Here is a 26,265-nt window from a genome sequence, read left to right on the forward strand (position 1 = left end):
GGTTCGCTGGGGTCAATCAATCAATCAATCAGGAGTTTGTTAAAGCGCGACTACTCACCCGTAAGGGTCTCAAGGCGCTAGAGGTGGGGGGGGGGGGGTGCAGGTTCCATTCCATCAAGTAGGTGGTCTGTCGAAGAGCCAGGTTTTGAGGTTTCTGCGAAGATGGGGAGTGATGTTGTCTGTCTGAGGTGGAGCGGAAGGGCGCTTTGGCCGCGAGGAAGGAGAAGGAGCGGCCTCCCGATCTGGTCTTTCTGGTGCGGGGGACCACGGCGTAGGAGAGCTGGGCTGATCGTAGGATCCTTTGGGGTGCGTGGAATTTTAGCCGGCTGTTCAGGTATGCTGGTCCCGTGCCGTGGAGGGCCTTGTGTGCGTGGGTGAGCATCTTAAAGGTGATTCTCGCCTCGACGGTGAGCCAGTGGAGTGTGCGCAGGTGCTGGGAGATGTGGCAGTGTTTTGGCAGGTTGAGGACCAGTCTTGCAGCGGCGTTCTGGATGTTCTGTAGCTTGCGGATGAGGCTTTTGTTTATTCCGGCGTAGAGTGCGTTGCCGTAGTCGAGTCTGCTGGTGACCAGGGCGTGAGTGACTGTCTTTTGGTGTTCGAGGGGGATCCATTTGAAGGTCTTACGAAGGAGGCGGAGGGTGTGGAAGCAGGAAGATGAGACAGAGTTGATCTGGTGGTCCATTTTGAGCTCGGAGTCCAGGATGATTCCCAGGTTGCGTGCGTGGTCTGTGGGGGTTGGCGGGTTTCCGAGGGCGGTGGGCCACCAGGTGTCGCTCCAGGCGTCGGGGTTTGGGCCCATGATGAGTACTTCTGTTTTGTTGGTGTTTAGTTGTAGGCAGCTGTTTTTCATCCATTTGGCGATGACTTCCATGCTTTCTCGAAAGTTGCGTCTGGCGGTGTTGGGCTCGTTGGATAGGGAGAGGATGAGCTGGGTGTCGTCTGCGTATGACACGATGTTGAGTCCGTAGGCTCTGACGATGGGGGCAAGTGGAGCCATGTAGACGTTGAAGAGCGTCGGGCTGAGCGAGGAGCCCTGGGGGACTCCGCAGGTGGTAGGTGTGGGGTCTGAGAGGAAAGGGGGGAGTCTGACCCGTTGCATCCTGCCGGAGAGGAAGGAGCAGATCCAGTCGAGGGCCTTGTCCTGGATTCCTGCGTCGTAGAGTCTGCGTATTAGGGTGCGGTGGGAGACTGTGTCGAACGCCGCTGATAGGTCTAGGAGGATGAGGGCTACTGTTTCTCCTTTGTCCAGTAGGGTGCGGATGTCGTCTGTTGCGGCGAGGAGGGCGGTTTCCGTACTGTGGTTTTTTCTGAAGCCGGATTGTGAGGAGTCGAGGATGTTGTGTTCTTCAATGAGTGTCGCGAGTTGGCTGTTGATGGCTTTCTCGATCGATGACTTTCTCTGTAGGTTTTGAGGTCGGTGGGGTCCTCTGAGGGTTTCTTTAGGAGGGGGTTGACCTCGGCGTGTTTCCAGTCGTCGGGGAACGAGGCGGTCGCCAGGGAGCGGTTGATGGTGTGGCGGAGCATGGGTGCGATGGTGTCGGCGGCTCTGTTGAAGATGTGGTGGGGGCAGGGGTCAGTGGGGGCCCCTGAGTGGATTGACTTCACTGTCTTCAGTGTGTCTTCGGTGGTGAGGGCTGTCCAGTCATCAATCGCTGGTTTCCGGGTGTCGGGGGTGGTTGGTGAGGGTTCAGTGTGTTGGTTGTCTTCGTCGAAGTTGTCGTAGATGCTCTTGATTTTGTGGGGGTAAAAGGTGCTGAGTTTGTCGCAGAGGTCTTGTGAGGGAGGGATGTCGGTAGACTCGCTGGTGGGTTGGGCGAACTCCTTGATTATGCTGAAGAGTTCCTTGCTGTTGTGTGCGTGGGTGGAGATTCTGTCTTCAATCGCTTTTTTCCTCGTTTCTCTGATGAGTTGATGGTGGGCGTTGGTGGCGGCTCTGAAGTTGTTGTGGGCTTCTGTGGATTTGGTGTTTCTCCAGGCCTTTTCGAGGTGGCGGCATGTGCGCCTGGACTCTCGAAGTTCGGTGGTAAACCATCTGGCTTTCTTGGCACGGGTATTGTTGTTTTTCTTGAGGGGGGCTATGGTGTTGGTGCTCCGAGATCCATCTATGCAGGGTTCGGGCTGCGGTGTTGGGGTCGTCGTTTTCCGCGATGGTTGGGGTGGAGTTGTTGAGTGAGGAGGTGAGCTGGTCGTCGGTGATTTTGGTCCAGTTTCTTTGTGGAAGCAGGAGCTGGTGTCTGTGGATGGTGGGTGTTCTGAAGGTGAAGTGGACGCAACAATGGTCGGTCCATGGGAGTTCGGTGGTGTGGCTGAAGGTGATGGAGTTTCCTGTAGTGAAGAGGGGGTCGAGGGTGTGTCCTGCTGAGTGCGTGGGCTCGGTCACGATCTGGCAGAGTCCAATGTTGTGGAGGTTGTCCAGGAGGCATGTGATGTTGGGGTCCAGTTGATTCTCGAGGTGGAAGTTGAGGTCTCCCAGCAGGGTGTAGTTGGTGGATGCGATGGCCTGCGGGGAGATAATGTCCGTGATGGAGTTGGCGAAGTGTCCGCGGGGTCCAGGGGGTCAGTAGATGAGGGTTCCTCGGAGGGCGGCGGTGGGGCTGGCCAGTATCTTTAAGTGAAGGTGTTCCATCAGTTCTGTGGACTCGTCAGGGAGTGTGCTCAGGCGGAGGCTGGATTTGTGGACAATGGCGATTCCTCCTCCTGGGTGGGTGGGGCGGTCCTTCCTGGAGATCTTGTATCCTTGGGGGATGGCGATGGCGATGGCCGGTCCCGAGGTGGTGTTGGTCCAGGTTTCGGTGAAGAATGCTACGTCCGGGGCGGTGCTGTCGAGGAGGTCCCAGATTTCTGTGGCGTGTTTGTGGAGGGATCGGACGTTGAGGAGGATGCATTGCAGGGTCTTCGGTTCGGTTGTGTTCTTGTGGGCGGGTTGTGCTGGATCCGTGTTCTTGGGGGTGCTGCAGGTGTGCCGGCAGCGGTGACAGCTGAAGGGTCCATGGGTGTCGGCTGGTGATGCTAGCTTGCAGTTGTTGTTGCAGCCTGGGTTGAGTGCGTGGAGTGCTGCTGGGTCGTAGCGTTGGCGGAGCGGAGGTCCAGGGTTCCTGGTGCTAGTCGCGGACGGGTCGCGGACGGGCGCAGACGTGCTTGCCTTTGACGCGCCTTAGGTGCACCAGCGGCGCGCCCGCAGCCCGCGGCATTAAGTAGGGGTCGGGGAGGGCTGGACAGCTGGGAGGCGGGAGCGGGGAGGGGAGCTGGATTGGGCCGGTCGCGCTGCGGGGGGTGGGGCCGCGGGGGCAGCAGCGGCGGGGAAAGGTAAAGGGAGGAAAGAAGGGATAAAGAAAAAAGGGAAAATAAGCAGAAATAAGGCACAAAAGAGCAGAGATGCAGAAAAGAGCAGAAAGGTGAAAGATAGAAAGGGTAGAAAAACGAGAGAAAACGAGTGAAGGAGCAGAGGGAGAGAAAGGGAAAATGGGCAGAAATAAGGCACAAAAGAGCAGAGGTGCAGAAAGGTGAAAGAAAGGGTAGAAAAACGAGTGAAAACGAGTGAAGGAGAAGAGGGAGAGAAAGGGAAAATGGGCAGAAATAAGGCACAAAAGAGCAGAGATGCAGAAAGGTGCAGAAAGGTGAAAGATAGAAAGGTTAGAAAAACGAGTGAAGGAGCAGAGTGAGAGAAAGGGGTGCTGTTGATGCCTCAACCTGATGCTCTTTGTGATAGCAAATGTGGCAAGTTTCTCTCTTGAGATGCTCTGACAATGGTTAAGTGTCAATGTAGGAGGGGGAGGGGTGTGTGTTTGTGTGTTTTAGATATGGTCCAGCAATACCATGGAGGGAGTAGTTTGGTGTCAAAATAAACCACAAAGGGAAAGACCGAATGGATTGTAAATATGACCAGAAGCAGACATGGGCCTATTGGAGCAGAGTGCACCAATGACCGTATTTGCATTTAGTTTTTTTTACATTACTTGTTTTGTGTAATGCACTTTGCATGAAAACACATTTTGAAACCATTACTTAAATACTTGACTATGTTTTGTTTTTTTAAGAGTTTTATATAGCGCAAACTTGACCCGAATCGGTTATCATAGCGCTTCACATAGCATGCTCTTTGGCTGTCTGCAGTAAAGCTGCAAGGGGGATGATTGATGCTTCGTTCTTTCCTTACTTATTGTGCACATCCGTTAACAGCCAAGCTTTACACATCCTTAGCTATCCTCTCTGCACCCCCAGCCCGACGCTCAGATTTGAACATTATCAACTACATTCAACATACATTCACCACATATGCTATGCTATGCTATGCTCCCCATACTTGCAGGCACGCTCTGCACACTAACCCTACCAGGCACACAATGCCCATAGGGTTCTATGGTTCCTCGCCAGCCATGCTCTATGGTTTCTCGCCAGTCATGCTCTATGGTTCCTCGCCAGCCATGCTCTATAGTTTCTCGCCAGCCATGCTCTATGGTTCCTCGCCAGCCATGCTCTATGGTTCCTCGGCAGCCATGCTCTATGGCTCCTCGCCAGCCATGCTCTATGGTTCCTCGCCAGCCATGCTCTATGGTTCCTGGCCAGCCATGCTCTGTGGTTCCTCGCCAGCCATGCTCTATGGTTCCTCTCCAGCCATGATCTATGGTTCCTCGCCAGCCATGATCTATGGTTCCTCGCCAGCCATGCTCTATGGTTCCTCTCCAGCCATGCTCTATGGTTCCTCTCCAGCCATGCTCTATGGTTCCTCTCCAGCCATGCTCTATGGTTCCTCGCCAGCCATGCTCTATGGTTCCTCGCCAGCCATGCTCTATGGCTCCTCGCCAGCCATGCTCTATGGCTCCTCGCCAGCCATGCTCTATGGCTCCTCGCCAGCCATGCTCTATGGTTCCTCGCCAGCCATGCTCTGTGGTTCCTCGCCAGCCATGCTCTGTGGTTCCTCGCCAGTCATGCTCTATCCCTCTCTCTACACCCCTTTCTCTCTACACCTCTCTTCTAACCCCTCTCCCTCTCTACACCCCTCTCTGTCTCTACACCCCTTTCTCTCTCTACACCCCTCCCTCTACACGCCTCTCTCTACACGCCTCTCTCTACACGCCTCTCTCTACACCCCTCTCTCTACACCCCTCTCTCTACACCCCTCTCTCTACACCCCTCTCTCTACACCCCTCTCTCTACACCCCTCTCCCTCTAAACCACTCTCTACACTCCTCTCTCTACACCCCTCTCTCTCTACACCCCTCTCTCTCTACACCCCTCTCTCTCTACACCCCTCTCTCTCTACACCCCTCTCTCTCTCTCTACACCCCTATCTCTCTACACCTCTCTCTCTAAACCCCTCTACACCCCTCTCTCTCTCTACACCCCTCTCTCTCTCTACACCCCTCTCTCTCTATACACCCCTCTCTCTACACTCCTTTCTCTACACTCCTCTCTCTACACCCCTCTCTCTACACCCCTCTCTCTCTACACCCCTCTCTCTCTCTACACCCCTCTCTCTCTCTACATCCCTCTCTCTCCACACCTCTCACTCTACACCCCCTCTCTCTCTACACCCCTCTCTCTCTCTCTCTACACCCCTATCTCTCTACACCTCTCTCTCTAAACCCCTCTACATCCCTCTCTCTACACCCCTCTCTCTCTACACCCCTCTCTCTCTACACCCCTCTCTCTCTACACCCCTCTCTCTCTACACCCCTCTCTCTCTACACCCCTCTCTCTATACACCCCTCTCTCTACACTCCTTTCTCTACACTCCTCTCTCTACACCCCTCTACACCCCTCTCTCTCTACACCCCTCTCTCTATACACCCCTCTCTCTACACTCCTTTCTCTACACTCCTCTCTCTACACCCCTCTACACCCCTCTCTCTCTACACCCCCTCTCTCTCTACACCCCCTCTCTCTCTCTCTACACCCCTCTCTCTCTACACCCCTCTCGCTTTACACCCCTCCCTCTACACCCCTCTCTCTACACCCCTCTCTCTACACCCCTCTCTCTCTACTCCCCTCTCTCTCTACACCCCTCTCTCTACACCCCTCTCTCTCTACACCCCTCTCTCTACACCCCTCTCTCTCTACACCCCTCTCTCTCTACACCCTCTCTCTCTACACCCCTCTCTCTACACCCCCTCTCTCTCTACGCCCCTCTCTCTCTACGCCCCTCTCTCTCTACGCCCCTCTCTCTCTACGCCCTCTCTCTCTACGCCCCTCTCTCTCTACGCCCCTCTCTCTCTACGCCCCTCTCTCTCTACGCCCCTCTCTCTCTATGCCCCTCTCTCTCTACGCCCCTCTCTCTCTACGCCCCTCTCTCTCTACACCCCCTCTCTCTCTACACCCCCTCTCTACACCCCTCTCTCTCTACACCCCTCTCTCTCTACACCCCTCTCTCTCTACACCCCTCTCTCTACACCCCTCTCTCTCTACACCCCTCTCTCTACACCCCTCTCTCTCTACACCCCTCTCTCTCTACACCCCTCTCTCTCTCTCTACACCCCTCTCTCTCTCTACACCCCTCTCTCTCTCTACACCCCTCTCTCTCTCTACACCCCTCTCTCTCTCTACACCCCTCTCTCTACACCCTTCTCTCTACACCCCTCTCTATCGCCCTCACTCTATCCGTCGCCCTCACTCTATCTATCGCCCCCACTCTGTCTATCTATCGCCCTCCCTCTATCTATCGCCCTCCCTCTATCTTCTCCCTCCTTCTATCTATCTATCGCCCTCACTCTCTCTATCGCCTTCACTCTATCTATCGCCCTCACTCTATCTATCTATCTCCCTCACTCTATCTATCGCCCTCACTCTATCGCCCTCACTCTATCTATTCATCTAACTATCGCCCTCACTCTGTCTATCTATCTATCGCCCTCACTCTATCTATCTGTCTATCTATTGCCTTCACTCTATCTATCTGTCTATCTATCTATCGCCCTCACTCTGTCTATGTATCACCCTCACTCTATCTCTCTATCGCCCTCACTCTATCTATCGCATCACCACAGCATCACTCAGCACCACCACAACATCACTATGCGCTACCACAGCATCACTGAACGCCACAGCATCACTCGTCGCCACCACAACATCACTCGGCGCCACCACAGCATCAATCTGTGCAACCTATTCAACAACAACTGGTTCAAATATGTTCTCTCAATGTTTCAAGCTTTATTACAAATGTCACAAAACAATGTTAATATTTCACTTCTTTTCTTGGATTTTCGTGTCAATAAAATAAAGTGAACATAATCTTCACAAAAGTTATTTACAAAAGTTTAAGCTATTGCCATTATATATTACAATAACTTTTATTTAAGTATTAATTATTAAAGAAAAATAAAAGCCATTGTTATTTGTAATATCAATACATCTAAGTCACGTAAATACAACACATATTGCATTACAAATGCTATAGGTGTCACATTTGCGAAAGTTAAAACTATTGGCATTGTAAATGACAAAGCGATTCATTTAGCTATTTTCAAAACCAACACATAAATACAAAATTTGTCATTTACAATACCAATAGCTCAAACTTTCCTAATGCGAGACCTATTGCATTGCAAATGCTTGTTTCACATTAATGCACTGCCACTAGAGCAGCGTGAGTTTGCGGCTGCCCTGGGGCAGTGCATTCACTATAATTCGGCCCATTTCCCTGGTTCACTTTTTGAAAGGTGTACCCAGCGATAACCAGGAAAATGCGCCCTTACCGTAATACAGACCCTGGAGCACTATTCACGTCAGTGCACCTTAAATTATGCCATGGTCTTTAACCTCATCCGTGCTCATGACGAGCTGAGCTCCCCATGACCGTTGCGCCCCGCCCACGCGGGGATAATTCCCCTGCTGTGCTGGGCGTTCTAAGAAACGGGTGTGATCATGACGAGCTCAGCTCGTCATGAGCACAGCGCCACCGTGCTGCGTGATGAGCTGAGCTCGTCACGAGCACCGCGGCGCTGCGCGCCCCCTCTCCCCCCAGCAAAGTGGGGGAATTAGCCCCGCGGGGAAGGGGCTAAAACGTTTTCAGATTATATGTTTGAGAGGATGTATTTTCTAAGTTTTACAACAGCTGTCTCACACCATCTCAGGTGGGGGGCGCTCTTTCTCTTTCTGCATGGAGATACTTGATGTCTGTAATTTATGATTTAGGATGGGTTGCGATAAAGGGACAGCAAGAATATCTTACAGTATCAGATAGATTTAGAGACCTTGTCACGCAAATTCAGCGCTTAATTGGTTCTGGACAATTTTGCACAGGTGCTGGGGAACTTTCCATATTTACAGCACCGACCACTGAAAAAATACTTGCACCAATTGACAAGGTAAGAATCGAACTTTTCTTGTAGTCAGTTACCACTCACGTCAGTTCACGTTAGATGTAAAGTTGCCAATCACTTGTACAAACACTAGCCAGCACCGTGCAAAACTAGCAGGCATTGTTGGCCTTACTCCTCTGACCAGGGACTGTATGTATCGCGGCTGTAGTCCGAAAATAATAACCATTTGCTGCTCAGTTTTTTCAAAATTTTCTCCAGGGAGAACACTCCCAAATCCCTCTGATGTCTGTCAGATTTGCTCGCTTTGCCCGCTGGTGACCTAACAATCATTCCCAATGTTTACTCCCCACCTCTTTGGAATGCCACCTGCCGCCACTGATCACAGTGTTAGTATGCATGACATAGAGCATGAGCAGTGTGGACTCCACCAGGCAGGCACTGTGTACGGTCAGAAGTAGGGTGTATCTGCTTCAGTTGCTAAGAGTCCTCTCCGTACTGTTAAGGGTCACAGACAGCTGGTTTTCACACTCACAGGCTATATTGTTTGCCAGCTTAATTGGCTGGGAGCGTTCAGTGTACTAAATTAGTTGTATGATGATACTACATTAAATAGATTTAAACATTATTAAAATAGACTTTGTTGCTAAATCGCGAACATCGAATGAATTAATGATGAAATACAGTAGCGGGTCAGGTCCTTAGCTGTTACATGAGTGGGCTATTGAGTTGGGGCACTTTAGGCATATCCTATCTCTCTATGCTGATGATGCGTTGTTTTATCTTACGGAGCCTGGTACGTCGGTGCCCATTTTATTGGAGGTGTTCAGTTGCGTGAGTTTTGCCAGGTGCCTGGCCTCCTAATTAACAAAATGAAGTCCCTAGTGTCTCCACTGGGGGCACTGGCTCGTGTGCCCAGGCAACAGTTGTGCGACTTAAGGTTCAGATGGATGTTTGGAAAAGGTTTGATATTATTTTTGTATTAAAAATACTTTAAAAAATGCTTGAATACAGTAAGCAATTTTTGAACTATGTCTTGTTCTCTAGTGGCCATATTAGCTTAAAATATATGTATATATGTATATGGTATTTCTATACAGCCAACCTAGCCAAAAGGCAGCGGAGCGCAGTAGATGGGTCTTGGATGATTAATGCATTGAAATGTAGTGCTCCCTAAAGAGGTGCATCTTCAACCCTTTGCTACATTTGAGCATCAAAGCTAATAGGTCCCGCTTGACCAAGATTCTACTGCGGCTCTGACTCTGTAAGTTACCTTGTTTTTGCCATTACAGGCGTATTGTAGTAAGGTGGTAGAATTATTCGCGCATATTAAGTATCAACTTATAAAACTTAAAACATATTTCATTCAGTTATATGAGTTTAATAATTAAAGTACAGACACATAAAAATACTTTTTTATCCATGTCACCCGAACTAACAGGCAAGCATGACCACTGCTTGCAAAAACAACTTACCACTTACCCTTGCAAATCCATTCCCATATTTCTTCCCTCAATCTAATCTCTTCTAAACACACAAGAAATCATCAATAGCACAAACTTAACACAACTAATGAACAAGGTAAAAATAAATACTTTCTAATCTACTCTTAACCTCTTTTCTTGGGTTCCGGAGTAGTGTGCTACCCCCCGCGTAGCACTTCAGCACCTCGTCAGGGGCTTTAAGCGCTATATAAATACAATTTGCAATTACAAACACTGATTAAAAGAGCAAATAATTTTTACGACATATCACCACAGATATATGTTTTGAGCAAAATAATTTTATTATAATTACCTTAAATGTTGGGGAAAAAAGGCAAAGTGCAGAATTGGGTTTTCGGAGGAACCATCACAAGGAGAAGTGCAAATGATGTAATGACTATTTTTTCCCAATGGGAAAGATAATACGTTATGAATTCAGCCAATTCTAAATCTACATAGCAAGGCCTTTTCCCTATTACAATTTGTACACAGTAGAAGGGTTAATACTAGAAGTTGTCTACTAAATAGCATCATCCGCGTCCCATGCAGCATGCAGGTAGAGCGGTGGGGCTGGGTAAAGGGAGATTTCGACAGACGACAAAGAGGGAAAATTAATTATTTATTTATTTTTCCCTCTTCATCGTCCATCGAAACGCCACCTCACCCGGCCCCACCGCTCTACCTGCACGGGCCGCGGATGAATAGCATATACTTTATTTTGTGTTTTGCCAATGCATTACAAAGACGATGATTTTGTAAAAAAAAATATATATATATATGCTTAAGCCAGAGCTGATCCTGCTTATAGAGGGACAAAGAGTTCTCAAACACAGAAGGTCTGCCCAAAATCCCGCCTGCCGCTTTAATATTAGACAGTCACGGAATCTTTGAACCACAGTCACATTTAAGACAGTCAACAACAACATTTCAATTAAGGCTTGCATGTGGATTGAACTTTATCAAAAAAAAATTCCTTTCTGTGTATTAGTCTTTCAGTTGGTGACCATGAGGCCTACACACTTCAATTATTATCACTTTTTAATTATAATTTTTTGGTTACCAATAGTACGCCACACATGAATGTCATTCTTTATAACTCTCAAAGTTTTATTTTTTATAAAAGGTTTTTATGAAAAGAAAGAAAAAACATATTACATCGGTAAACCTTGTGAATAATTATAAAAAGTGTGCTCTGTTACACTCTTAACCACTTTCTAACAAATCCAAATTACGGTATCTAATGCAGAGTCACACCACAGTTAAAATCTTTATGTAATCAAATTAAATACATGATACAAACAATTTATACATAATAAAAAGTCCCATTGTCGACGCGTTTCGGTGCGTAGAAGTACATTTGTGGCACCTTCCTCAGGACAGACGAAATATTAAAACCAATGATTTAAACTTCTTTCGGTAGCTTTTGTCACTGTTGCCGGCACCCAGGCTGTTCTTGCTCGCACCCACTCACATAGTCTCTTTTTACCTAGTTGGGGTGAAGATTTCTTTTAATCGCCCAAGATGCAGCTGTTAGTTTTCTTTGGCCGCTACTGGTTTAACCGTTTGGTGGAGATTTATTTTCAATTCAATCTTGTCCAACCTTTTAATTACGGGCGTTCGGCGGACCTTCTTCTGACGGCTTCCTGCTTCCGGCAGCCGGAAGCAGGAAGCCGTCAGAAGAAGGTCCGCCGAACGCCCGTAATTAAAAGGTTGGAACGCCCGTGGGTGCAAGGAAATTTTTTTTTATAAAGTTCTTGTTACCCAGTCCTTTCTGGTCCCTGGGAGACTCTCTAATTTTGGAGATTGCATGTGGATTGATCCATAGTGAGCTTCTTAACTGCAGGGGAGCTTAATATGGTCGCTGATAAGAGGCAACTCCAATTCCTCAACCGGATAAAGTGTGGGCTGCAAAGAGGCAGGGAGAGAAGGTGGCTGCATGGTTGATTCTCTTCTGTATAAAGGAATTGGCATAACATCAGATTCAAGCACCATACGATGCAGGCGGAACACATTGCATTCTATGGATTTCAAGCGGGGTGCAATGGGTAAACAAAGCCCCCATTGATTCAGTGAATGTTTGTCATCTGAGTGCCAGGTTAGAAGACCATGAATTAGTAGAGCCAAAAACAACGCTGAGATATGGATATAATGCACCTTCTCAACCCTATTTCCTTTAATGTTATGCTAAGTGTATTTGTATACTGCACAACTCACCTGGAAGGGTGTCCTGGCGCTGAATGGACAAAGCTAACAGAAAAGGTTTGCACATTCATACTATTGGGGCCACATGCCATGATTTGGGATTCAGCAAACGTTTTCGCAAAGTCCAGGTGCACCATAAAAGCAGTAAAAGATTCAACCCGGGCTTTGAGATCCTTTGGAGTATGTACCAGAAGAATGGTGTCATCTGCATATATCAAACTGCTGGAATAGGTTCCAAATTGATCAAATGCAAGTCCTGACTGCAATTGAGCAAAACATCTTTAAATTATCGATATAAAGAACAAATACATTAATGGGGAGGATGCAGCCCTGACACACTCTAAATCAAAGGATTGATAGCGCTCCCAGTTAGGCCCAAATCTGACCCTGGCCACCAAATTAGAATATAAGTCGGGCAAAAACATCACCTGAGCGATATCCAGGCCTATCTCAATTAAAAGCTGCCATAGTGTTGGTCGATTTACTCAGTCAAAAGCACAAGAAAGGTCCATGAAGGCCAGGTACAAAGGCCAATGCTTGGCTATAGCATATTTGCCAGTAATAAGATGAAGGTTCGAGCACTGCTCCATTATACCCATACCTTCCATGAATCCATACTGGGAAATACATGAGATTTTACCTTTGTTAACCCAGTCCATAATTCTACTGTATAATCTTCTCCCAATCACTTTGACATTAGAGTCAATAATGGATATCGTTCTGCTACTAAAAATATTAGTAAGCAAGGGCGCCCAAATAATCTAAAATTAAACTATTGCTGACATAACTAGAGCTAACTTAAGAGGCATCTTCACTATCATGCCCGTCGGTGTTAAGACAGTAAATACTTGAAAAATGGGAAACCCATTGAGCCTACACTCGACAATACCTTATGTTTAACCTTAATGGAATTACCAGTAGGCCAAAATACCTTTGAATTTTTCTGATTACATGCAGACATTAGCTGGTCCCAATTGTTCTGCTTGATCTCAGCTTTCCTATTATTTAGGGTAGCTTTATAATGGGCCCTACGAGCAACTACCTCTTCATTATTCCTTGGTTTTCTAGATTCAGCATCACACCAGTGCCTGTTAATGAGAGAATAAGCTGCATTTACCATCTGAGTGTATTGTGCTCTGGGTGTTGAGCCCGCTCAAGAAGTAAATGTTTAATCAAGTTCCTCAAATTAGCAATGTTGGCATGACTAATAGCATCAGTGTTAGGAATGGGGGCCTTTAGTTGGCAAGGTCTTGCACCTTTGTCCAAGTAGGGACCCTTCTTCCTAGTCAGGATAAGGGAGTTACACTCCTAAAATAACCCCTGCTCACCTCCTTGGTAGCTTGGCACGAGCAGTCAGGCTTATCTTAGAGGCAGTGTGTAAAGGATTTGCACATAACCGACAGTAATACAGTGTAAGCACTACAAAAGGACACCACACCAGTTTAGAAAAATAGCTAATATTTTTATATACAAGACCAAAAACGATAAGAATCCACAATACAGTATGTAAAAACCTACAGCTATCAAAATGCGCTTTAAAAACAGTTCCTTGATGTCGATAGCTTCATCCGAGGCTATCACGGCATCGTGAGCAAACAAATCCAAACAGTTCAGGCTGGTCGCGGAGTCACAGACCAGCTACGGTGTCGGGAAGACAAGCACCTGTTAGAGATGCAGGGCACCGAGGCCCTTGATCTCACTCGCGTTGCAGGTCGAGCTCCTTTCTGTTGGGTTCAGGAGCGCTGGCGTCGGCAGGCATTGGGTGCTGCGGTGCGAAGTGCAGCAATGCGGTGCCCTCAGGTCACGGTGCAAGCAGCGGCACGGTGGCGGTGACCGATGGCGTCGTCGGTGAGACCAGGGTCGCGGTGCGAGGTAAAGTCGGTGCTCGTCACTGTGCTGGCAGGTCACGGTGCAAGCAGCGGAGTCGTCATTGCTTAAGCACTGTCGTCAGCTGACGAACGGTAGTCAATGGTGCTGGAGTCGGTAGACCAGGCTGCGGTGCGGGATGAGGGCGGTGCGTCGTGTAACTTTACGAGCGGTGCCCTCGAACCACGGTGCAAGCAGCGGCGTCGAGTTAGGCGTGGAGCGGCAGCATTGGGGAGGCCAAGGCGTCGTCGTGAAGCGGGGTGGTGCGGAGTGCAGTGCCCACAGGTCGCGGTGCGAGCAACGGCTCGGTGGCGGTGTCAGCAGGCGGCATCGGTGAGACCAGGGTTGCGTTGCGGTGGTGCTCTCTGCGGTGCCCAGGCAGTGCGGAATTTGGTGCCCATAGGTCGCGGTGGGAGCAGCGGCTGGGTGGCAGCGTCAGCAGGCGTTGTCGATGAGACCAGGGTCGCGGTGCGGCTGTCCCGTCAGGACACGGAGCGGACAACAGTGTCGTCGAGTTACTTTTCCTCTGTTGCAGCACAAAACACACAGCCCCCAGTGCTGCGGGCCGAAGAGCTTGAAGTCTTTGCGGTTCCTGAGACTTCATGAACAGGGGGAAAGCTCTACCTCAAGCCCTTAGAGAGACTCACAAATTAGGTTGCAGAAAGTCCAGGCCTTTCACTGCCCAAGACAGAAGCAGCCACTGCAGGTCAGCCCAGCAAAGCACTCAGCAAAGCGGTTGTTCCTTCTTACAGCTTCTCCGGCGCTTCTTCTTGGCAGTCTTCTTGATCCAGATGAGTTCTAAAGTTCAGGGGTCTGGGCCCCAGTATTTGTATCCAAAAATCCTTTGATCCTGTAGGCAGAGGGTGTTTGTACCTAGCCAGAACCAGTTCTCCCTTCTCTGGTGAGAGGTCCCGGCTGGGGACGGCATTTGTCAGAGGCAGACCCAGGCCCTTTGAGGTGCAAGGAAATCACCTCCCTCTTCCCCCTTCGCAGCCCAGGTCTATTCAGCCCTTTCCTGACTTAGACTATTGGGGGCCACCCTTGCTTCCTAACCATCTGTCGTCCAAAACCCAGACTGGCAATCCACATTCCAGCAGAGGCACATGGGATGACTGAGCAAGAAAATACCTACTTCCTAAAAGTGGTATTTTCAAACACGGAATGTAAAAATCACCTTTACTAAAAGATGCAAATTTTATTTTCCCACCTAGTTCTCAGGGCCAATAATGTTTATAATATGTTATAAACAAACTTCCCATTCTGTCCTATGGGGAAAAGGTAGCCTTGCAATAGTGAAAAACGAAGTGGCCTGTAATTCACTATCAGGACATGCCACACACACATGGGCATGTCCTACCTTTCACATACACTGCACCCTGCCCACAGGGGTACTTTGGGCCTACCTTAGTGGCGCCTTACGTGTAAGAAAAGGAAGGTTAGGGACTGGCCAGTGTGTGCATGGGCCAAGTCGACTTGACAGTTACCGACTGCCCGCAGACTCTCTGCAATGGCGATGCAGCGCGCGCTACGAAATTCGTTTTATTCATTAAATTGTTTACTTGCCTCCAATTATCCATATTCCGGTTTTTAGCACCCCACACCCAGCCCCTCCCCCGCCCCGCCTTTCTGCCCCACCGCAACTCCCTCCACGGGCCGCGGCTGACTCCAGGTTCTGTGAGAGGATCTTGACAGCCTAGATGTTCAGAGTTCTGCAGTGCTAGAAACCTATTCCTTAGTGGTAAATCATTGTCTCTAGCAATAGAAACAAATGGCATAACAGTTGGATAATTTTCTTAAAAATGCTGAGCTGATGGTTGATAGAAAAGGCCCAATAGTAAGGCACTGTGCAACTACGCCGGGCATCAGAATTATGCTGTTAAAATAACAAATTACTAACATAAACGGGTTTTTCAAAACTGACTACCACGCAAATGCGTCAAATGTCTTTCAGGATGTACCAATCATTTAGACCCTCCTGACCATTAATATCTGGTTAGAATTAAAACATTAAAGTCCAGGTGTTTTGATAACCAGTATGTTCCTTTTTTCTTTAGGTGACCTGCATCGTCCCTAGTTTCTGAACTCAAAGTAGGTATATTGGGCAAAATTCAAATGTACTGACACGCTTCAAAAGGTTAACTTAGGATCGGCAACAAGTTCTCAGACCAAGATATCGTGACAGAAGAAGCCTTTACAAGAGCCACGGAAAGTGTTGCTCTATATCATTTCCAGTAGACAGCGTTAGCCTTTGTGTGACAACATGACAAGTATCTCTACCGACTGGTTCAGGTCTGGCCACCTTGCTGTCCAAATTGACTGGGAATAAAGATTCACCCACTAAAGGTTCTGACAGCACGGGCGGGTGGCGGTTAGTGTAACTGGTTACACAGACTTTTTACTCGCTTCTTTTTCACCGGTTTGATGCAACTTATTTTCCCGCGAAAAGGTTGTAGGAGATCTTTTAACTGTGAACCGTGTCTAGGCTACAGGTGGTCTACGATTAAATCATCAGTGGACATAAGGGGCTGTGTCCTTTGAGGTATTCATACATTTATCTTGAGATGTATGGGGGCGGGAATCTCTTTTCTTGCGTTTCTCCTCTGGCTCAGTTGGTGGTGTGGTGACTGTCAGCAGAGTTATCAGTGGGGCATTGAAAGGTGCTCAAGTCAGAAATATATTGGTATGTTATCAAAGGCTGACACGTAGGAACACTACCATGATGCAAGAGACACCAACAACACGCTCTTAAAAGCAGCCAATCGTGGATCCCTTAGTCCCTTGGAAGGAGCCCTAACGTTACCAACCGTCTTGCGTTCCCATACTAGGCGACCAGAAGATTGAAGACGAAAGAGGCGTGATCCAGCGAGCCTCATCCAGTTGGTAATGGGTGCAGACAGGCTAACTCTTGGCCCGAGGTCAAGGCCCCAGTCCACCTTTACAGCTGTTTGGAACAGGATAATAGCTATATGCGTCCTCTGCCATGGTGTAAAAGTCCTCTTTGTAGTGCTACGCATCACTTTGCAAGTGCTAACGCCGCGGGTTAATGTAAGTCTGGGCTCAAGTCAGTGACATAACGAAACTTGAGGGGGCCCTCATGTAAAGTACATGGAGGCCCCCCCGTTCCCCGGCCCACCACCTACCGCTTTAGCTGAGGGCCCCCCTGCAGCGCAGGGAATGCAGGGGCTTATGTTACACCACTGCCGCCTCTCGAAACAGGAAAATAGCGGTCTGCGTCCTTGTGTCATTAATTAAGTAAATTAATTAGCAGCTACCTTATGTTGTCATATGAGGCTGGTAAAAGAAAGAACATTTTGTTGACTGTGAAGACCGATGTATTTTATAAAATGACAAATGATTACATTTTTAATCATTTTATTGCCTATGCATGTAATTGAATGGTTTGTGTTTTTAAACGTTGTTTTTAATGACGTTCATACAGTTATTTTTCTCAGCAATGAACATTAATGATGAAAAAGACAAATTGCCTTTTGGCTTGTTAATGTCATCACAAAATGTATTTATCTGCAAAAACCAAGAGGCTTAGACAGAACCAATGAGAAAGTGTGCTAGCTGTAAATTCATCTTCTCCTTTCCAGTATTATGTCCTCGTCATCCAACTCATGCACATTTACCCATGTGCTTAGTACTCTCTATGCCACAAATACATGGAGCAATAAGTCCATACATCTTATATATCCTGCATTCCAGCATGGAGCACACTGCGTCATTTTTCATTATTAAACATAATTGTGGCATCGGCAATGATATGATTCTCTTTTATTAATGGCTATTCATAAACAGTCGTCTCTGAAATATCTTGCAACTGTGGCATTCAAATGGCATTTGGAATGAAAGTTCCATCCACATGGCACGGGTTCCTAATTTCAGTGCACTGTGTGTGCCAGTCACCTAGGGTATAATACAACAATATTTTAAATAATGCATTTTGTTACTGATATTTCAATTTCAAGTGAACATAACAATGACAATTACATTTGCTCAGAGGAGTCTAAGTGATCTAAAACAGCAAAGAGACAATGCCTCCCAGCAGGATTCATCACTTTTCCTGGTCTCCCAAAAAGAGAGAAAAAAAAGGCAACCAAACAGAAAATGCTCACCAACAATCTTTTAGCCTACTAGTCTTTTATCCCCCTCCCATTCCATTCTGAAGGCCTGTAAGTATATAGTCTGCTGTAAGTATGGTCATGACTGTTGGCCCAAGTGTACCCGCCAATATGAGGACTTGTTGTGCGGTAAGGGCTGTTTGTGTGAGTGTTTAAATGTCAGGTAGGTTGTATTCTCTTGTATGTTGTGGGGAAACCGCCTGTCTCTGTTCACATCCCCTCCTGAGTGGGTGGAAAGCCTGCCTCCTCGTCTGCAGATACGCTGTGAGTGGGCCTGATTATCTCTGGGTCTAGATGTAGGGGGTTGCAGTATTGTGTACACCTCCATTCAGTCATTTCCATTCAAATCTTTCAGACAGTCGTCTGTTTTGGGAGTGGTGCTCTATACCAATCCACTGCTGTTCTGCGTGCAGCCAGTAACAGAGCAATTGCAGTAAACCGCCTAGTGTGGAATCAGTTTAACATAGCCTTATAGAGCTGTCAATGGTTGTGGTTCCACCTACCTGCAATTTATGCAGTAGATGGAACTTGTGTTTGCACACTAGTATTTGAAGGGTTATGGACAGGGCCAGGTCGTGTGGCTAAACCCTGCATGATCTACCTGGCACCAAGACTAGTGATCATGCTTGGGTGGATCTATCCTGTGCTGTTTTAAGATGTAAAGTGTGCTTTATGCAAGAATGAAGCAGTTTTTTACATGAAATAATATTTCCATTTTGCATCATTCAGCTCCACACCAGGGACTGTGTTCTAGGCTTGTCTACTACGAGTGGAGCTAAATGTTCTTGCTACAGTAAACGCAATGTATAATTTAGACACTCAGCTTGTGGAATCTGATTCGTTGGATCAGGCAGGGCTGGGGTAGGGGGCAAACAAGAGGCATCACTGAGGCCGCCGTGTGTGCAACACTTGGTGGGAGGGAGAGGAGAGCGGGGGCAGAGGGAGGGACACAATGTAGAGAAACAATTGCTGCTTCATCAGGCATACAACTTCATGTTGCATTTGAGTCAGGTGCTGTTTAATGATACAGGTGGGGGGCAGTGATGACCACTGCTCTACGCATTGTTTTGCTGTAATGCTGTTGGAATGTTGATAGAAGCTTTGTTGTTCAAAGGAGTAGAGGTCTGGGGTTTGTGCATGCAGAAAGGAGTGTCACCTTAGGAGCATGTTGTGCTTTTTATGTCTTGAATTTTGATAGTTAAAGTGAATAGAATCTTGTGGCATAGTTTGGGAGCAAGAAGAACAAATGAACAGAAGCAACATCGGAGAATCGAACTAGAAAGGGTATAAAAGCGAAGGCAAGAAACCCACATAAAGACGAGCCTGAAAGCTACACATAAAAAGAAAAGATGGAAGGAAACACAACATAAGTGGGAGTGCTGAGAGATAAAGGGCTTGAATTTTGAGTGTCCAGAAATGAGTTCTAAGCACATCGGACATACTATAGTATCGTTTATTATTCTTGTATATGATCATTATTTTTGGTTTGGTTATTATTCCTGTAAATGATTATTGAATTTTGCTCCCCTTAAGTCATTATGCTCCATCATCTAGCACATTCTTCGTTCATCCAGGTGTATAAATGATCTGTTAGATGTTCAACATTTGATTCAATGCAGTGGCGGCTGGTGGGTTTGGAAAGAGGAGAGGCGAAAAAATGAGGGCAGGGGGTAGGTGGGGAATCTTTGTTTATAGCGCAGATCTCAAGCTGGGAACACATGTCCCGACTGAGGGAAGCAGCACGTCCTCCAAGCACCTACTCAACGTTTATTATAAATGCACATAGTCTGTTCTCTTTATAAATACAAACATGGCGCCATGTCCGATGCACCACACACCTTACCTGCTATAATGCAGAAAATGTCACAAACACACACAGTTTGAAACTAAATGGATATTATCAAGAAATATAGTATTTCCTCTACGAGAGCCCTTTCAAGACAGACGCCCAGCACCAAAGACTTAAACGTAACCAGCAGGTGAGTAAAAGGCCATCTCAGTACACATATGACGTTCAGCACGAAGTCCCAAAAAAGAGAAGAGAGCCTCTGAATAACAGAACATAGCATTTGAAAAGAAACAAATAAACAATACAAATTAAGAAATGGTAAGGCACACGATCAATGGCTGATAGAAGGGAGCATAAGATCATTCGCGGCCGGCATTACAGGCGGGTGGGGGGGGTTTGGAAATGGGGTCGCGACGACCTGAGGGGGGAGGCGGGAGGGGTTTGGAAACACCGAAACAAATATATATATATAAAATAAAGTAAACTTACCGTCCGGAGACTCCGTCCCCACTCCCGCCGTCCTGGTTTTCAAGTCCTGCAGTACGCACTTCATCAGGAAGGCGGCCGGGCAGACAGCCTCCCTCCCCTCCACCGCAGCCAGCGCTGTGATTGGTTCGGCCGGCTGCCCTACCCGTGTCATTTCTCTCTGTATGCTGCAGCATACAGAGAGAAAGGGAGAGTGGGAGGTGTTACTCGAGGGCAGGGGGGAGCGGCTTGCCTACTGTTGTTAATACTGTCTGTTTGGCAGCCTCTCAGGCTGCCCAATATTAACAACAGTGGGCAAGCCGCTCCCCCCTGCCCTCGAGTAACACCGCCCACTTTAAACCAGGAACTTCTGCTTTCTCGCCATGCGAGAAAGCAGAAACAAATGGTAGTTATTACGGCAATAACTACCATTTGTTTCTGCCTTCTCGCACGGCGAGAAAGCAGGGGGTGGCGCCCAAACGCCCCCATGGAGGAGCCGCCACTGATTCAATGCCTTTTAGACTTCCCATTTGACTCTTGTTTCGATTATTGTTTTGGGTACTGGTTATTATTCCTGTATATGATTATTGTATGTACTCCCCTTATCTCTCTATGCTCCATCGCATAGCCCATTCCTACTCGTGCACTCAGGTTATATTGAGCTGTTATGTTTGTACTAGTTGATTCAATGCCCATTAGATTCCCCATGTTAGACTAATGTTCTGATTTGTTACGTTTGCCTCAAATTGTAAAGCGCTCTGATATCCTTCGGGATCAAGTTCGCGCTATATAAAACTTTATAAACAAATAAATAAAATAAATAAATAAAAATGTTCCGAATCCCAGCAGTTCTTCAGGGAACAGTGAAGCCATCTCCCAGATAGTGTTCCTCAATCAGAAGCAATGTATATATATAGGGAAGGTGGGATCGCGGCTCATCTTCTATTGATCTAATGTGAGAAAATTCCCTTCAATATGCAAGTGGAATACGTTGTCAATTCAGCCATGTTCGAAGCCTGCATCACCCTCTTTAAATGGGAGGAATGGGTTTTGAGTCAATACACCTAAGAGACACCTCCAACAGCTGACCTCTCTCTGGCCACCATCCCACGCATCTACAAGACCAGAACGGGAGGGAAGTCCTTCTCCAACCTCACAACCAAGGCCTGGAACGACCTCCACCTCCGGCAAGTGCCTACACTGCTCCAGTTCAGGAAGGACCTCAAGACCTGGCTCTTCGGATGACCCCAGCACTCAAACCCCCCCATCCCTTTGCCAGTGCCTTGAAACACTTGCAGGTGAGTAGGTGAGCTTTTTATGTTCCTAACTGATTGATTAAAATATAGGCCCAATCCAGATTTTATGCTTATGACCCTCCATGCCCAACATATGACCGTCACAGTAACTATTTCCTCACAAGGTCTCACCAGTCCATGCGGTAGTTAAGACTCCAGGAGTGTCATCTGTTTGCTCCTGGCCTGGTATAAGATAAGGGAGTCTATTGTCCGAATAATACCACTGCCTGGCAAACTGTTCTTGTGCAATCAAGTAATATGTTTGCAGATCTGGAACCTCGAAGCGGCCCCTTTCATACGGTAGGGTCATTATATTCCAGCCAATCTGTGGCTGTTTAACTCCTTTGGTGCTCATGACGGCTCAAAGCCGTCATGAGTCACTGGCGGCGTGTGCTCATGACGGCGTGGAGCCGTCATGCCGCTGCCGCTCCGCCCACGCGGCACGAATTCCCCGCCTGTGCGGGCAAATTAATGAGCGGGCGGGGTCATGACGGCACCACGTCGTCATGAGCACACGCTGACCGTGACTCATGACGACGTGGAGCCGTCATGTGCACCGAAGCGCCGCACCCACCCCCTACCCCCCCCCACACCACGGCGGAATTCATGGCGCAGGGAAGGGGTTAACTGCGTGCACCAGTCTGATCAGCAGTGTTCCAAGGGTTTGGAATTTTTTCTTGTATAAGAGAAAGGGTATATTCATGAACACATTTTAAAAAGTTGGTAGCACTTTAATTTTTATAAGAGCAACTCTGCTGGCCAAAGCGAGAGGGGGTTTATTCCAGACATTTACCGGGTAGGTTAGTTTATCCACGGCTGAACTGTAGTCTGGTTATGGCCTATTTATCCCTATGTAGTTCCAACCCCACATACCTGACCAAGTCATTTAGCAATCTGATAGGAAATTTTAACTCAGCTTTGACTGTATTATCAGTGAGAGGAAATAGCTCAAATTGATTCCAATTAATAGATATGCTGGAGTACCCACCAAACCAGATTATTGTCCTTAGGCAGAGGCTATCGCCCAGCCATCTAGCGAATAACTGAATATTATCTGTGTGCATGTACAGAAATAGGTGACCCGAGCGCGTATATGTGCACACCTGCCATCTTACACAGTGCCACTGCGTGACTAACGATATCGGCTCCCATTACACAGTTACCCAGTGCGGAGCCGATATTACACAGTGGCAGGGAAGACCAGCTGAAAACCACTGTAAATAGTGGTTTTACAGCTTTGTTTTCGAGGCATTGGACTGCCAAAGTTCATTAAGGGGTGTGAAAATACCCTAGGACATCAGCACCTTTTTTAAGGGGGGGACAGGATGATGCTTAAAAGTGCCTCGTAGGTACTTCTCGGCTTGAGGCGCAATCCTTCACAGCCACACTCTGAGATTGTTCTTCAAGTTGGCAGGTATGTATGTGCCATTTTCTCAACTGGCACATTGATGAATTCATAGCCCGTACTAAAAGCAGTTCCAGTCGGGAAACATCATTTACTACGAAGGCATCACCACGCATAACGTTTACCACGGTACACTTACCACGCAAACGTTTTTTCAACGCGGGTGCCTTCCACGACCGTCTTTACCACGCAAGTACGTTCTGCGTGGGTTGACGAGAGACGTGGTATTCCTTCCAGTCATTCTGCGTGGGCTTGGGGGGGCTGGGGGGGGCACAGGTGTCTGGGGGGGCTGGGGGGTCTCCCCCCCAAAAATAACAAGCAGTTTCATTAAATTAAAAAAAACGCACATTATTTTTGAAGTAAAAGGAAAGAGCCTCCCCCAAAGACGTGCCGTGTACGCCAAAATAGTAGTCTTTTTTTTATTTTGGTAGACGTGTTTTGACGCTTGTTTCCATGGTGGATGGAAGTAAGGGCTCCTGGTGAAAGACGTGCAGGTAAGACGTTTCTACGCGTGGTATAATCCTTCGTTGTAAATTCCAGCGTGGTAAAGCCACTTGCGATGTAAAATTTGCGTGGTAAAGCCATGCGTGGTAATTGTAAGCGTGGTATAATCATATATTCGTTCCAGTCCTACCTACTGCCACTGGGCACAGATCTGAAGTTAGGCCATGCGTGTGAACCCTGGCCATCGCCTTAGAGTATAGCAAAGCTGTTAACTGTAAACTGTACCCACCCATATTGGTCCATGAAGTGTAACCATCAAAAAAGGACATTCTAGGGAAACAGGCTTTTTTGGCCTCCAAAAGGATCGCTGTTGTACCAGCTCTAAGTTTAGGATATGTGGTGCAGTAAACATAGTACATATTTGAGTACAGTCGATCATCTGTGTGGACCAAAGCCGGATTGTTTGGGGGTCACCATCCTATTAATCTACAAAAATAAATAAATCACAGTCACCTTCGCCCGTATCTCATTGTCGAGATTAAGCACAGACAGCCCGCACTATGACTTGCATTTTTTGGGATCCTTACCAGGTTTTAGGATAACCATAATAGACTCTTGTTACGAAAACAGGAGCCAACCATCCTATGTGGCTTCAGTATAGACATCAAGCAAATATGGATCTAAAAGTTATGTGTAGGATTTATAGAAAACAAAGGGCAAGATGTTAGATACTGTCATTTTCCTTCTTCCCAGGCCCTCAATTACAGACTTTATTTCTTCAGTAGATATCGGATCACTCATATCTATGCTAGTCATCTAGCCATACCAAGGCAATTTCATCAAGATATTTTTTTTTGTTTCATCTGAAATCACAGCTCCCTGTGAAGTATATAGTCATTCATATAATACATGGGATTCTACAATCCCTGTATAAATGCATTTCTCCAGTTTCTTTTAAAACAGAACGTTGCTTTTCTTTCTTCTACTATATTTTTATGCTTAAAAGGACAACCAGAGAGAACATGTTTATATTTTGCACTGATTAGATAGTTAGGGAAAAGCTAGAATCTTTCTGCATGTAACTACATATTCCGAGCTACTGCAGCTTTTGTTTTATAAACGGACTTGTATTAAACTGTTTCTAATATCTGTTTGCAACAAATATCTAACAGGTTTTGATGTGCTTAATTTTGCACTCAAGCTTTTCTTGTTATTCCTCATGTATGCAAACATGCTCGCTCTTTCGTATGAAAGATCTACACACCAAGGTTTTAAGTGGTTTGTGGAAAAAGGTGATGATGTGGTCATGTATTATATAGGATAAAGTACCCCCTGACGTAGATGCTAAGAATATTGCAAGTCACCTTGAAGTTCCAAAACCTTATAAAGGCACTGTCTCGTTTCTCTAAATGATTATGGAACTCCTCGGAGACTTATATCTGTATAATGTATGGCAGAGGGTACTTTATGAAGTCTCACAAAGAGAGACAGTGGGCTTATCAGGTCCAGCGTACAGGCCCCAAGGACATGCTAAAGACAAAGTGTATGCTGTTCCTAGGGAAGTGGAGGGAAGAAGGAGATGCCCGGCCATGTCAGTGATGGTACTAATCAGAAGGTGCTAGACAGGACAAGGTAGTGAGTGTTTGTCCAGGAATAGCTCCAATAAGAAGCAAGGGCCCTGGCACACCCCGAGGAGTGTCATGCCTCATCATAGGGCAGCTCCTTGTTGGGCCGGCCCTGCACTGTCCAATGGGCATCAGTCCAAAACTTTGGGGGGGGTCATCATTCAAAAAGAGGCATTTCCTTACATCCTTCATAAGGTGTGTATCCTGACACAATTGTGGGCATTCATGACATAATGGAGGTTTTGACATAATAACAATCTCCCTTCTTGGTCTTGTTGTGGGATACTGGCAGCCATTTTTGATAATACTGTGCTCATCGTGGTCTGAAGTGCTCTCCATGCCACTGGAATCAAGCTATCCAGGCTGATGAGGGCTGAAAGCCCGAAACCGGTCCTTGGATGCTTGTTTCCAGTCCAGGGAGAACCTGGCTTGGCAGTAAGGGCTGGACTGTTCCCATGGGGCACAGGGTCAAGACTGATTTGCATATGGCTGGATTCAAACTGGAATGGCATGGTGGGAAAAAAACGATGGATTTAGGCCCAGATATCTGTACTGGGGTGAATGTATGACATTGTTCTGCATTCTGTCCATCACCTGTTGTTTTTGCCATCGTGGTCTGAAGTTCATCAATCCCTGGCATAATGTGGCTATACCTAGCATTAAAAGGGACTTGACTGAGATATTGTGGGCATACTTGTCATAGTGTCCTTCTGGCACACTGGTGGGCGTGGCATAATGGTGGGCAGTAGTTTCATATTGGAAGCATGTTTGGGACTAAAGTAAGCATCCATGTCATGTGATTGTACTTGGGCATCTGTACATCTGTAGCAGTAGGTCTCCGTGTGAGGCCTCCATACATTAGGTTAGTTGATGAAGACATATGTTTCTTTCAGAAAAATACCAGTTTTTCTTTGTGAAATTGAGTTTGTTTCCCCAAAATGAAGAGTGGTATTTGTGAAAAAATTGAATTTTGAAAACATATTTTAAGCTGATATTTAAATAAGTTAAGCAGAGTAGGGGAGATGTTTTGCTGGGGTAAGGTTGTGTCCTTTGTGTAAGAGAGCACTTACTGTTATTGCATTAGTCAAGGGTGGTATTTCATACAGATAATTCATTTCCTGACATTTCTTCTTGTTACCCTGTCTTAAGCATTGTGACAGTCACTACTGATAACCCAGCATGGAGGTGTCATGATTTGTACAGTGTTCAAATTTGTTAATAGCCTTGGATGATTTTCCTTGGTCACAAGTAGCTCTTTTTTTATAGAAAAGTTTGTAGACCCCTGTCCCAGACAGTACATGACTTCGA

General features: G+C 47.0%; 1 protein-coding gene across 2 annotated transcripts in view; it reads left to right on the forward strand.

Annotated features, from left to right (window-relative positions):
- The window catches only part of TTC27 (tetratricopeptide repeat domain 27), a 1,731,040-nt gene that overhangs the window by 1,246,149 nt on the left and 458,626 nt on the right, over positions 1-26,265 (forward strand). The gene's annotated exons all lie outside the window — the stretch shown is intronic.

The sequence above is a fragment of the Lissotriton helveticus genome, chromosome 6, assembly GCF_964261635.1.
Source record: "Lissotriton helveticus chromosome 6, aLisHel1.1, whole genome shotgun sequence".
NCBI lineage: Eukaryota > Metazoa > Chordata > Amphibia > Caudata > Salamandridae > Lissotriton > Lissotriton helveticus.